Here is a 14,800-nt window from a genome sequence, read left to right on the forward strand (position 1 = left end):
ATTCTCTAGTGATGTATGACACTGAGCATCTTTTCACATACTTATTTTGCATCTGTGTATCTTCTTCGGTGAGAGGCATGTTCAGATCTCGGGCTCACTTATAAACCGCATTATTTTCTTATTACCGAGTTTTAAGAGTGCGTTTTATATTTTGACTAACAGTCCTTTATCAGATGTACCTTTTGCAAATATTATCTCTCAATCTGTGGCTTGTCTTCTCATTCTCTTGACATTATCTTTCTCAGAACAGAAGCTTCCCATTTTAATGAAGCTCAGGTTATCAATCTTTCTTTCAGGATCATGCTTTGGTGTTATATCTAAAAGTCATTGTTAACCCAAGATCAACTAGTTTTTTTCTCAGGTTATCTTCCAGGACTTTTCTAGTTTTGCCTTTTACATTATAGTCTGTGATCCATTTTGAGATAAAAGTTGTGAAAGGTGTAAGGTCTGTGTCTAGATTCATTCTTTTGCATGTGAATGTCCGGTTGTTCAGCACCATTTGTTGAAGAGACCATCTCTGCTCTGCTGTGTTCCTTTGCTCCTTGTCAAAGATCAACTGACTACATTTATGTGGGTTTATTTCTCGGCTCTCTAACCTGTTTTATTGATCGATTTGTCTGTTCTTTGGCCAATACCACACCATCCTGATTACATGATATGCTTTATAGTATGTGGGTAGTGTCAGCCCTCTGACTGTGTTTTTCTCCTTCAATATCATATTGGCAATTCTGGGTCTCTTACCTCTCCACATATACTTCAGAATCAATGTATTGATATACACAAAATAACCTGCGGGGTTCTGATTGGGCTCATGTTGCATCTGGATATATTTTTAAGGAGAGTCAGTAATACAGTGGAACCTCAGTTCTCGAACTTAATTTATTTGGGAAAGTTGTTTAAAAACCAAAGCATTTTTTCCCATTAGAAATAATGTAAATTGAATTAATGCATTCTAGACCCCCAAAATGTTTCCCTTTTTTAATCTTTCTTATATACAGTACATGTCGAATGTACTGTTTAATCAAGAAACACTTTAAAAACAAAAATGACATGACATGTAAATGAAAATGTAACAAAAAGGAAATGAAATGTGCAGTAATAAATGAAAATTGAATAATAAGCAGCAACAAAAGCCAAGAAAAACATGACAATATTCACAGCACAGTGTCCTGAGGTGTTAACTGACTCAGACTCGAGAATTCTCCCCTTGGTCTCCTGAGAGACTTGTGACTGGTCAGCATGGAAGGGTTGTCAGGTTGAGAAGTGAATCATTCGAAATGGGACACATTCGAAAATGAAGGTTTCGCTGTATTTTCTGATGTGCTCTGATATAAAAGGTATCAAGAATAATTCACGTTTTCAGCTGGGCTAACTTCTGTTGAACTGCAGGTAAATCAGTAGGAATAAGGTGGTCTGGAACGGCTGAGGTTCCTCTCATGCCCACATTCCCCAAGCGCTGTGTCCACACGGGCCTGGCACTGATGCCCTGCCCACTGTCCAGCCTCCAGCCTCCAGCTCCCGCCAGAGCTCAGCTCCAGCGCCTCTTCCTGTGGAATCCTCCTGTCCCTTAGGGACACTTCCCCCAGCAATCCCTCCTCTCCTTTGGGGAACTACCCTCGTTACACAGACTTTTACATTCGTTTGTGTGGTTATTTGACAAATGCCCACTTCCTCTCCCATTCGACTATGAGGGTAAAACTGATGAAAATGTGCTCTTAATTGCATCTCCAGTGCCGCTTGAGCTCTGCACACTGAAGAACCCAGTCGCTGTGGGAAAGAGTGAGCCATGGACAGGAATAGCTCTCTCCACAAACGTCCCACACCGCTGTGCTCCACTGACCTCACACTACTCTGTTATACGAGTCATCCTTTCAGATGAGAATCTATGTGTTCACAAATACAAACATTACTCCAAACAATAACTATTTTAATGAAGCCCTTTTTGTTAATCAAATCCTCTAAGATATCATAGATGAGATCTGAGACTTGCACATAAAATACAACCTCAGCCCTGGTCAGTTTGGCTCAGAGGTTAGAGCATCAGCCCCGGGGACCAATGAGTTTCAGGTTCAATTCTGGTCAAGGGCACATACTTCGGTTGCAACTTGTCCCCGGCCCTGGTCTGGGTTATACAGGAGGCAACCGGTCAATGTGTCTCTCTCAAGTCAATGTTTCTCTCTCTCCCACCCCCCTTCCCACTCTATCTGAAGATAAATAGGAAAAAAAAATATCCTTGGGTAAGGATTAAAAAAAATAAAATAAAATACTACTTTATTACTAAAATTCAATAAATTGCACCATAAACCAGTATTTTTAATTACACTCCAATCTACATACAAAAATTTTAAATTCTGTTAGAATACATAACCACATTGCAAGTATATATAACTTTTCCTAAATTATAATTTCCAAACTGTAGATTAGAATTAAAGTTTATGGAAAGGCACACTATAATTATTAGCTATAGATAGTCCTTACAAATCCTAATGCCATTTAATTACCAAATATAGAGAAGGAGCCTGAGGTCACTCATTAAAAGACATTAAAAACAACAAATAAAAACCTCATAAATCTGTATTTCTAGAATAGGCATCAAAATCATAAAATGAATAAATATAAACTAAAATTTTAAAAACTAACAAAAACAGAGTCGTCCTTTTCTAATGATACCATCTCTGCTTCCTTAGATTGCCCCCGTGACTGTGTCCAGCCGGTCAGATCACAGGGCCCGTCCCCTGGCTTTGTGTTCATCTCCTCTCATGATTTTAAATGACAAATGCATGCTAATGACTTACAAAATGGGCTGCACATCACTGGCTTCCATGAAACACTCTCACAAAGCACCTCTCGGGGATGCAGCCCCCGGCACGTGCTCTGAAAGCAGGGACCCAGGGCACACGAGCCTCTGGCATCCAGCCTCCTGCTCACGCTTGGCAAGCCCAAACTGAACCGAATTGAATAATCAGGAGCAGAAAAAGGTTTGCCTGGTTTTGTTTTGAGTAAACATATATGGTAACTACAATCACTTTCTGTAATACTAAAGATAAGCCCAGAATGTGGTACTATGTTAAAAAATATTCCATTTGAATTATGCTACAGTGAATGTGTGTGTGTGTGTGTGTGTGTGTGTAAGGCATATGCTCTGTGTGTGTATGTTTACTATCCATGGTTTCAAACAACAAAGGGTTTTCTTCTCCTAAAGTGCATTTTAAAAACTGAGCATCTTAATAGTAACACAAGAGCCCATATTTAATCAATTCCAATTAATCTACTATGTTACATACTTATGAGGATGTAAAATATAAAACAACGTAAGGAGATTTATTAGTGGCACTAAGTTGACTGACAATTTGTTCAACTATACTATTTTTATGTATAATCATATTTAAAATGTACTTATTATATATAAGCAGATAAAAGAATAATCAGAGGCATTCTATAATTTATGTCTAGAAAATATTAGTTTGTTTATAAAGTTATAGGTTGCAAATAGTCTTTATTACTATAGATCAAGTCAAGAACTCTTTCTACAATAACTCAATCATCTATAGAAACGTGTGTAGCAAAAATATTTGTCATCACCCTTCAAAAACAGGCATATATTTTGGTGGGACTACTGGAAAAAATTGATTCTCCAAAAATTTCTGATGAGCAGAATAATGCTGAATAAAAATAAATTATAAGACAAGTCTTGTATCGATACCAAAGAACAACAAACTTTCATGTTAATGGAATGACCGAGTTCAGGGGACGGTTCTCGGGCTTCACTTCATGGCAGTGACTGGCTCAAACTGGCTCCCAGTGCTTCTAAATTATTTAATACATTTTACGCATGTGCATAATTTAAATATAATTATGTGTCAAAACTAGTAATTTTTTTCTCTGCAATGAAAAAACGATCTTCTCCTTGTTTCACTATTAAAAAGAAAATATCAGATTCCCCAAACAGCTTTTCATCCAAACTGTTTAAATTACAACACAAGTCTTACCTCTGGGTGAGAAATGTCTTAAGCAATACTCCCTCACAGAATATGAAATTATAAACAACATATAAAGAATGAAGGAAGAGATGAAATATGAAGGGAAAATATGACAATGACAAATATAATACCAGTAAGTAATTTAACCTTATTGTAAATCATTTTTCTTCCCCATCTGAAAAAAAAAAAAAAAAAAAGATTACTCTAAATTCTCCTGAAAGATAGAGGAAGATACTGGCAAGATAATTGGTTTGCAAACATAGCCCAATATCCACTAAAAGTATTACCTCTGCAGCCCAATGACAAACACCCATTTCCATTAGAACCTGATGGGAGTTGATGTTACGGCATATCTCTAAATAAAATGACTGCTATTATTCCTTCTATCTACCAGTCAAAGTAATGGCTCTTAAAATGGGAGAGCTCTCCAGGGCTAAAAGTTTGGAAATGTACTAAATTAAACTAAATTCCGTAGGCTCTTTGGAAGATATTAGGAAGACTAAATTCATTTTTTAAAAGAGCTCAGTCTCTCTCACATGGTATCTCAACTGATCCTAAGAACATTTCTTTTTGGACTAGAGAAAAAATGTTTATTTTTTATTCATTGATTTATAAGATAAATATTGATTGAACTTCAAATTTCGGAAATGGAGCAATTCCTTAGATAGTCCCAGGGATACAAAACTTTATAATGGAGTTCAAATAATGGACCAAGAACACATGACAATCAATATTTTCCAATCAATGTCAGATGTCCTGTATGAACTTTAATAGGTGTCATGGCTCTTCCTTCATTTATAAAAACAACTGATAAACTCAATTAACCCAGTGTTGTGTTTTTATAGGTATATTGTGGTAAACTAGTGCCCACTGAAAAGGAACATTATACTGTTTCATAATGTCGATGGTTCTTCAATGGTTACTCCATATTTTAACTATAAACCATAAGTATAACCAATTAACCCTACCTGAGCTAGTGCACTGATACTGGTATCCTATTTAATCACTAGTCATACCTGGGTAGTTGAGTGAGTAATCTAGGAAATGTAATGTATTCAATTACAAGGAACAGCCCAGAAGTGAGGAGACATGACACCGCAGTCAGTGTTCTATAGTCATGTTTACTAATAAAATTGAAGAGCTTTATAGTGTTTTTTTAGTATTAATCTGTTAAAGCCAATCACAAGTTCATAATATATGTACCAAAAAGTTATTAAAACTTATTCTGACTTATGACAAGTATGCTCTTAACCAGGGGTCAGTAAATTATAACCCATGGGACAAACACAGCTGGCCACCTGTTTCTCTAAATAAAACTTTATTATAATGCAGCCACATTAACATGGCACAAGATTAGTCCACGTGCTCTCTAGGGGGTTGCATTATTACATCAGCAAAACTGAGCAATTGCAGTGGAGACCTCACTACCCAAAAAGCTGAAAATATTTACTTTCTGGACTTTTACATGAAATGTTGGCTTTCCTCTGCTTCAGACCATCACATCCCTGTGCTTGTCAATCAAAGCACCGAATCCAAAGGAAGTGAATCTAACTTACTAGCTACCTTTACCAACTGTGTGGGACACGTTTCCCCAAAATAAAATAAAAACTCTCAGTAGATGAATTTAGTACACATCACAATCACCTGTATAAATACTGGGTAAGAAAATGTATTAATTTTCTGTTAACTGTAATGTGCTATATATGAGAAATAAGGAATATCTAAACTGCAAAGTATATCTTCCAGAAGGAAGAGCATTACTGAAAAAAAAAAAAAAAAAGTACAATCACCTATTATTTTATAGTATATGTGAAATGACCCCAAATTAGAATGAGTGATAACAAAAAAAATGCCAAGGTACTTACAAACAATAATGCATTATCTATAAACCTAATCTATCATTCTTCTTAAGTTGTAGAAAATGCCAAATATAACTACAAAATATGTATTCAAAACATGTAAACCACTAATTTTCCACTTGTAAAAGCCTGATTCAAAAGCAATTTACTTTATGATTTACTTAAGCTTTGCAACTACATTAAAATATGATAGTATATACACAACAGCTTGTTAACAAGATTATCATAACATTAAAATCATAATGTGGCACTTCAATTATGGATACTTAAAATTAGAGCTAATCCTCACAGCACCAATTTTTATCTCCTAAATAATTTTAGCTATTAGCTGCTCATTCAAAGTCTCTATCTACAACGACAAGCATTCTGGAGTAGGATGAGCATTGCACTTTTCTTTGGTAGTAAGACAAACGCTATAGCCCTTACTTTCTAGACTTTAATACACAATTTTTTTTGCTATTAAAGAAAAAATACATTTGTTTAACTTGGCTCAATGTCATTTATGTTGTGGCCAATGTTGCTGTTTTAAATAGAAACATTCTAGATGCCAACCGAACATATGTTCTTTTCTAGTCTTATCATTTCAAATGTATTGCCTGGCCAGTGTGGCTCAGTGGTTGAGCACTGACCCATGTACCAAGAGGTCATCGGTTCGATTCCCAGTCAGGGCACATGCCCAGGTTGTGGGCCTGATCCCCAGTGGGGGGCATGCAGAAGGCAGCCAATCAATGTTTTTCTCTCATGGATGTTTCTATCTCTCTCCCTCTATCTTCTTCTCTCTCTAAAATCAATAAAGAAAAAATAAATAAATAAATGTATCAAGTTGCCATAAAATAGCAGTTATATTGGTTTGCTTTTCTTCTTCTTCAAATACTGATTTTAAATAAACATTTTCTGGTACACCTAGTTGAATGAACAAACACCTAGTTGAATGAATCAACACTTAGATTAATATAATTACGCATATTACAAATATTACTAAATTAACCTATGCCTGATTTTATTGTGTTGCTGTTTCACAAAATTTATGATTGATAAGTATGTAATCAATATTTCTCACATTCAAGTTCAAAGTAAAATTCAAAGTACAGAAAAAGACTGTAAATGAACATAGTTCCAAACTCACACTTGCTGATTGCTACCCAATCCATAAAGAACCCAGAAGTATCAGTGCTGAGCCTAAGTGTATATTTGGTTTTGTTAAACACTAGGTGAGAGTTAATATGAGACTTATCTCCTATTCCCTATAAATGGTGAAAAAAATAATTTTTTTGGCCTACCTGAAACTAAATGTCAACTCTTGCTTTCACTGACCCCTGGAGAAAATGAAAATAACATTCCTAATTTACGTGGTGAACAGATGACCATGTGAGTGCGCATGTGTGTGTGCACATTTGTGCACGTGTGTGTAAAATGTGTCTGTACATATATACTTATATCACACAAACTACATAAATTTAATTACGTAACATATATATTCAAATAAAATAAATTACATGTTTGTATCAAATTAATCATTTGCCTAATGTCTAAGCTGTATTGTCTGAGCTGCATTCTAATGATGTTTATTAGAGTAGTTGCAACAGCATTATCTACAAAAATCGATGGTGTGCTTTTGTCTTTAGATTTCGCAGAAACTAAGGATATTCTAGTTGATTGCCCTGTGCATGTGTTAGGTTGGCAAGGAGAAATGTGTGCGAACCAGGGCAAGGAGAAGTGTGTGCTTCTCTACAACAGAGATGATAAATGAGATGTTTTCTCAATAGAAAAGAGGAGACTCTTGTAACCTGCTGATTTGGGGGCAGGGCACTTTCCAGAGACTCTTACTGATCCATTGAGTGAAGGAAAACTTGGAGAAATATAATTATGATAGGATCAAGGCATATGATTAAAATAGAAAGCTAACACATTGCTTTTAAATGCAATTTCACAGGGCAAACTACTCATGTAGTTAAAAAACACATATAGACATATACAGGCATTTCTAGTTATAAAAGTAATTTATGTGTAAGTTTGAAAACAAAAAATGAATTGCAAATGTTAAATCATCTATAATCATTGATATTATTATATAACAATCAAAAATTTTTTTTAAAAAATTGTATTTACTTTCCATACTATTAAACTACCTGCTGATCTCATGAGAAGTATTTTGTTAATACTTTCTTGGCTTATTGATTTTATATTTTTCTTCAATGTCACTTCAAATTTTCTCATAGTCTTATATTCATTTTTTAGGCTATTTATTTAATTCAGTAGTCATACATACTTAGGTTGCCTTCTCCTCCCCCACACCTATTTCTCACTATTATAAAACAATTTCATTGAACTTCCTTGTACATAAATTTTTGTAATTCTAATGGCTATCCTGAAAAGCAAAGGGATCTCCAAATTCCAAATGCTGTCAGATGCAAGATGTCCTTGACTGGAAGGAGGTTAGACAGGCCTAGAGCTAGAGCTGGATAATCACATACACATATACAAAAACACAGTTTATACATATATCACACATGCACACATGCAAACTCGTGCACGAGAACAAGCTTGAGTAGGACAGTAAAATATTCTTATCTTCAATCTTAATCAGATGGACACGATTGCTCACAGAGACAGTCTACTTCAGTTCACGTAGAAGTCCAGTCTAAGAAATATCACTGTACTGTAGTTTAACAACTATGCTTAGCAAGGGATGCAAGACTGATAAAACTAAAACAATTAACAGCTAAAACACTATCTGGGCACCGGGAGTCACAGAACCCCTAGATCAGATGGTAAAACAGTTCAAGTACCCCTGGATATTAACAGAAGAAAGAAATGAGAGATGTAATTTTTAGGCTAATACATCCAGAAGGGAAAAACTGAAAACTACATTATTTGAATGTCTTTGAATCATTCTTGAGAACGCAGTCTTTCAATGAAATGTTACCTCTCAAATCTACGTGTCTAAAGTGAAGAAATGCAAATTAAAGCAATTGTAAACTTTTGCCTTACTATTTAGAGTGTGTTGTACCTCTTAAAACTATTTCCAAGTTTATATAGTTATACTTTAACTTTTAACTCTGTATTAATGGCGCACCTAGAATTACTATTACATACACCAGGAAAAAATAGCCAGGAAAATAAACTGTGCAACTCAATATCGCCATCTAGTGGCAGAATTCCTAACACGTGACAAAGCCAAGCAAACTGAAGAGACATCAGGTCTTGTAGTTCAGGTCTATACTAATCGTCTAAATGTACAGCTCTTACTGAATAGACTTGGCTCTGCAGATAATATACTAACCCCTAACTGGCAACGTTTGTACTCTAAAATGCAACTTATATTCTCCCCATAGAGTTATGTCCATAAATCTAACCAATCTGTATTTTTGTGTATTATTGTCAAAAAGCTGTGCATAGCATGTTTATCTTTTCCTTAATGAGCTATATTCTACATGTACCTTTATTTTTCAGAATTTGAAACTCCCTTTTCTATTCTGTATGGCCCACTACTGCCTCTAGAACTGAAAAGGGGAGACACACAGGTGAAAAATGGTCCCACTTTTCCCCTTGATGTTCAGAATTTATTACAAGGCTAAGACAGGTGCAAATATCATGAAACAGAAATCAAATCACTTTGGCACAGTAACAGAGTTCAGTTGGCAGAGATAAAGAGAAATATGATGAAAAGAAGTTGAGAATTTTACCTCTAAATCCACTATTATTGTACTGTAGTCAGAGATTTAAGCTAGAGATGATGCATTCTTTTCTGTCCTGAGAAAGTTTTTCTTATATCATAATTTTCATAAATTCTGTATGATATTTCCACACAGCTGTGGAGCTACAATGAACTCAGACAAAAAGTATGCCTATGCCACTCTACATCCTCAGACTACACTGAGGATTCCAGTCAATTCCATTATTATGACATGCAAATTCTTTAACATAGGCATTATAGACCTGACCCGTGTGGCTCAGTTGGCTGAACCATATCCCATGTAACAAGAGATTTCCGGTTTGATTCCTGTCAGGACACATGCGCAGGTTGCAGGCTAGATCCCCAGTAGGGGGTGTGCAGGAGGCAACCGACCGATGTTTCTCTCTCATCGATGTTTCTATCTCTCTCTCCCTCTCCCTTCTTCTCTCTCTAAAAACTCAATGAAAGCATTTAAAAAATAAAAATAAAATGAGCATCATATATCATTAAATAAAAATAATGTATACAAACATTTTCCAACTTTATATCTTCATTTCATTAATATTTCATAAATTACAAAGCATTCTTTTCTAAGTGACCCTTATTCTTCATATAAATACTGTTAATCCTATATCATAAAAAGAAAGATTAGCCCTGGCTGGTTGGCTCAGCAGTTAGAGCGTCGGCCTGTGGTCCAGAGAGACCCGGGTTCAGTTCCCACTAAGGGCACGTACCTCGGTTGCGGTTTGTCCCTGGCTCTGGTTGGGTTGTGCAGGTGGCAGCCACTCGATGTGTCCCTTTCACATCGATGTTTCTCTCTCTCTTCCTTTCTCTCCCTCCCACTCTATCTGAACAAAAAAAAAAAAAAAGAAAAAAGCAAGATTAAAAATAGACTTAGCTAAAATCACAGTTGGAGTCTCATATCTGATTTCTACCACTTATCCTACTATTCATGTAATTTCTTTCCATTTTTTCCATCTCTTACTTCATTGATTTTCTAATCATTCATAAAGTGCTCCCAGTATAGAAAATTTAAGAGAACAGCAAATTATAAGCCTGAGAGAAGTATCTGTAAACCCATCAGCCAGATGTTAATAGCTGATGTGCTCTATTTTATCCCTACTTTTTTCTCTACATTTTGTATATTCAGTGGCCATCACGTTCTACATGCCGTTTTTTTGGTGTGTGGTATTTTCCATTGCACATCATAACATGAGGATTCTTATGTCACTGAAAACATCATGTTAGTGATCATTTTAATATTCATTATGCCACAATTTACCATTACACACACGCGCGTGTGTGTGAATAAACTATTATAGCATATTACACATATAAAAACTTCATTTCCTTATTTTTTTAACAGCATACAGCTAGGTTCTACTCAGTTTGCTCACCATTATATTCTCCAGTTTGAGGAACAGGTTTGGATTGTCCATAATTTCAATGTCTTCTGCATACTATGTTTCAAGAAATTCAGTTAATATTGAAGTTCGATTAATATTGAAAGAATGGGTCTGTGTCAAGGCTCTGAGCAGGTATCGGTCCGCGCGACCTGCCTCAGTGCGGCAGTCCCGCCCAGGGCCCCGGCCCCTGCCAGGCCCTCGCCAGCACCCCACGGCCCTCCCGCTGCGCCGCAGTACAGTTACCAGACGTGAGGGTGTGGTTTTATAGATTTTTGCTGTTAGAGTTGAATACTTTCAAGGTTTACATAATCATACTTTGCCAATTATCCACTGAGCTAATCTTTTAAAACCTGTTATACACATACAATATGACACACTGATGATTATTAATTTTGTGATTTTTTTTACACATAAACTTTTATAATACACCCAAAGCTTAGTTATTTCTTCAACTACTTTTTAGCCTATCATTTTTTCCCCCATCAAACCTCAAAAAGACAGTCCCCTCCCACAATCTATTGAACTTTGGCTATTCATTTAGCAGTTTCATATACATGAAATCTCCTTTAGCACGTGTGAGGTGAGACTATAAAGTAATTTCTTTCTTCCAAACAGCGAAACAACGGCCTCTTATACCGTTTTCTGAGTAACTCAACATGTCCTGGAAGATTCGGGTACTTTATAATATAGTAATAGCTTTATAGGGTCTTTGTAGGATCTATTATCAATTACAACCACTCACTGGCTGTAGGTAATACATAGAAATGCTCATGGATTTCCATCTTTATCCTGAATCTAGCCACATCACTAAATTCTCTTATTAATTCCTAGGGTGCCTTTGTTGTTAACTCTCTTGGGCTTTCGAGAGATAAATCACCCCTTTGGAGAATAACAGTCACTTTGTCTCCTCCCTCTCAAGCCATCTTGTTAATTTCCGTTTTCACACCATCACTCTGTTACAAACCACCTGGCTCTCCCCCTGTCGGAGAAGTGGAATGCATACGGTGGGCAAAGTAGATTTACAGTTGCCCTGTGACCTTCTTTGGAGTTAACAGAGCTATTGTAATAATCATAACCTGTGAGTCTTTCTATGTGGACCACTGTAAACCTTGCTTTGCCCACCCCATATGTGTACTTTATCAGTAATGCAACACACAGTCACTGAACCTCCTCTGTGCTGTGCGGCAGGAAGGCAAGAACGGAAGACACGACACAGCAATCTTCCTGCCCTCACGGGACGCACGGGCTCCTCGGGGGCAGAGCCGCGTCCTTCGCTCTGTCCCCTTAGCTGCTGTATTACAGGTGTGTACATGCCCAATACAAGTGCATGAAGTGGATGGACGACAGGATCCATCCTTGCGCCCGATCTCCTTCCCCACTAGAATCCTAGAGCTACAAATGACCCGTTAACCCTGTCACCCCTTCCTTAAAATCAGGATAACTCCCTGAAATAATTTAAATTTGTCATCATGGCAAACTAGACATTAGGTCACTGGTCTCCAGGATATAACAAACAATGTCCAGCCGCCTGCTGGGACCAGCCTCCTGCTAACTGAGGTTCTGGACAAATTATTCACACCTGTCCCCGCTGCCCCGTGGCACTCTGAAACCCTGAGTGGCTCCCATTACCCTGCTACCTCCTGCTGCTCCGCTTCCACCCAAGGTCCTTAGCAAATAAGGACAGATGTGAATGGTGGAAAAACTCTCTGCCTCTGTGAGTTTTTTGGGAAAACAGAAAAAGCCTGAGGCTCTGGCTGGTTGCTCAGTGGTGAGAGCATCCACTCTTGGGCCAAAGGGTCTCGGGTTCCATTCCTGGTCAAGGGCACGTATCTGGGTTGCAGGTTCCTTCCCTCCCCAGTGGGGGCCATGCAGGAGGCAATGAATAATGTGTCTCTCTCACATTGATGTTTTTCTTTCTCTCTCTTCCTCCTTCCCTCCCTCTCTCCTTATCTCCCTTCCACTTTACCTAAAATTCAATAGAAAAATATCCTCAGGTGAGGAGTAACAAAAAAGGTAAAAAGAAAAACCCGAAGAAATGTTCCTCTATGTCAGGCACTTCTGTTCCTGAAATCCACGCCTGCACACCTGCAGCCCCCTCGCTCTGCCCAGCGCTGCCCCACCCGCACAGCACCGCCCCGGACCCGGGTCAGACCAGCACGGCCTCCGTGGGGTCTGATGCAGGCACCACCCCCTGTAAGGCGACGACTGCTCACAGGTGGGAGAATAAAGAATTTTCACCCCTTCCTACATTCTCCTCTTATTCTATTAGTCACATGGCATTGCGACATTTTTGTTGACATGTTTTCAGAATCTCACATGGAAAAGAATGAGCTGCTGCTGCATTTTCTAAGGGCAAAAACCAAAAACGAAACGTGCCAGGCCCACAGCACACAACATTGTTCAATGCTTTCAGTCACCAAATTATTTAATTGTGTTTAGCGAATCTAAACATTACCAATAACGTGTGTGTATGTGTGTGTAATATATGCAAACTATGTAAACAAAGTGCGTTGCACAGCCGTGTAATTAAATGCTGATTGAAATGATCTAGACTACCGCTTTATCTCAGAGCATCCGGCAGGCAGGCTACTCCAACCAGGTAACACTTGTTTTTCTCATTAGTTCAGCTCTACTTTCTTAAAAGCAGAATATCCGGGTATTTTCTAAAATGGCAATTATTAACAAATTCGGCAGAATGTAATCATCTCTTCATACACAGTTGTCCCATAATTCAATTGGTGTTTCCTTGATGACAGACTTTCTGTACTAATTAGGTGCCGTCCTTTGTTTATTGCATTTCCCTCGTTCTCCTCACTCCCCCTCTGCAAGACTTTCTGTGGTTTTGGCCTTCAGTTCTTTTATTCTCTTTGTCTTCCTGCGTGTCTATGTGTTTTTAAACTGAATAGACACAAAAGTACAGAGAATAAGAATAACTGTAGTTTCCTAAATAAATATCGGTGTGCACGCTTAATATATTCAAATTATTATAATAGGCATGCACAGAGTGATGTGTTCAGTGGAGAATTGTGGTTGTTTTAAGAGAGGATAAAGACTACATTGAAAAACAGTAGCTCATTGATAAGTTCTGCACTGACCTTTTCCACAATATTTTTTACACTTTACGTTTAATTTACTACTATTTTCAATAACTTTAACTTTCTGAGAATGTCTGATTGCATTTTATGTAGATATAAATTCTCTGTTGTGTACTCAGTTTTATTTTTCCCTTTTTTTTTATTAGTAAAGACATTAACAATAAAATAGGCTCCTTTGCTCCAGCTGGTAATTTCTCCGTACTAGTAATATATTATTCCTCTTTTCATGACATCATAATCATCTATGCAGAAGTACCATGTATCTTTGTGTAGAAGCTACTGTTTCCATTAAATTTAATTACCTCCCCCTGTGGTTTTAAATAGAAGTGGCTTCAAAATGAGGGCAGCTTCTATTAAATTTAATTACTTTCCCCTGCTGCTTGCATGGTGAAAGGGAGGTCGCTAACTGAAATCAGCTTCTAAACTAAAGTATGTGGTAACCATGTACTTGCACTAAGAAAACTGGACTCAAACGCCCCTTCCATGAGACCTCGCAGCTTATCCTTCCCTTTATTTTAGGTTTTGTTCAGCCTTGATTTCAGATTCTAAAGAGAAAATGAGCATGATAGAACCAGATATCTTTTAAAAATCAATGCATTTCATAAGCTGAATGAAGGTAAATATTCCAGTTCTACACAATGACTTTGGAAATTATCACATTCAGACAACCAACTGACAACTTTTAAGTTAGTATTTGTTGTTGTTGGACAGTGAGTTTTATACTTCACACATTTTTAATGTCTAGTAAAAAGCTTTCCTCGACCCTGATCAGAGGGATTTAAAT

General features: G+C 37.2%; 1 protein-coding gene across 1 annotated transcript in view; it reads right to left on the reverse strand.

Moving 5' to 3' along the window:
- The window catches only part of DPYD (dihydropyrimidine dehydrogenase), a 587,465-nt gene that overhangs the window by 509,095 nt on the left and 63,570 nt on the right, over positions 1-14,800 (reverse strand). The window lies entirely within an intron of this gene.

The sequence above is a fragment of the Molossus molossus genome, unplaced genomic scaffold (genome assembly GCF_014108415.1).
Source record: "Molossus molossus isolate mMolMol1 unplaced genomic scaffold, mMolMol1.p scaffold_m16_p_20, whole genome shotgun sequence".
Classification (NCBI taxonomy): Eukaryota; Metazoa; Chordata; class Mammalia; order Chiroptera; family Molossidae; genus Molossus; species Molossus molossus.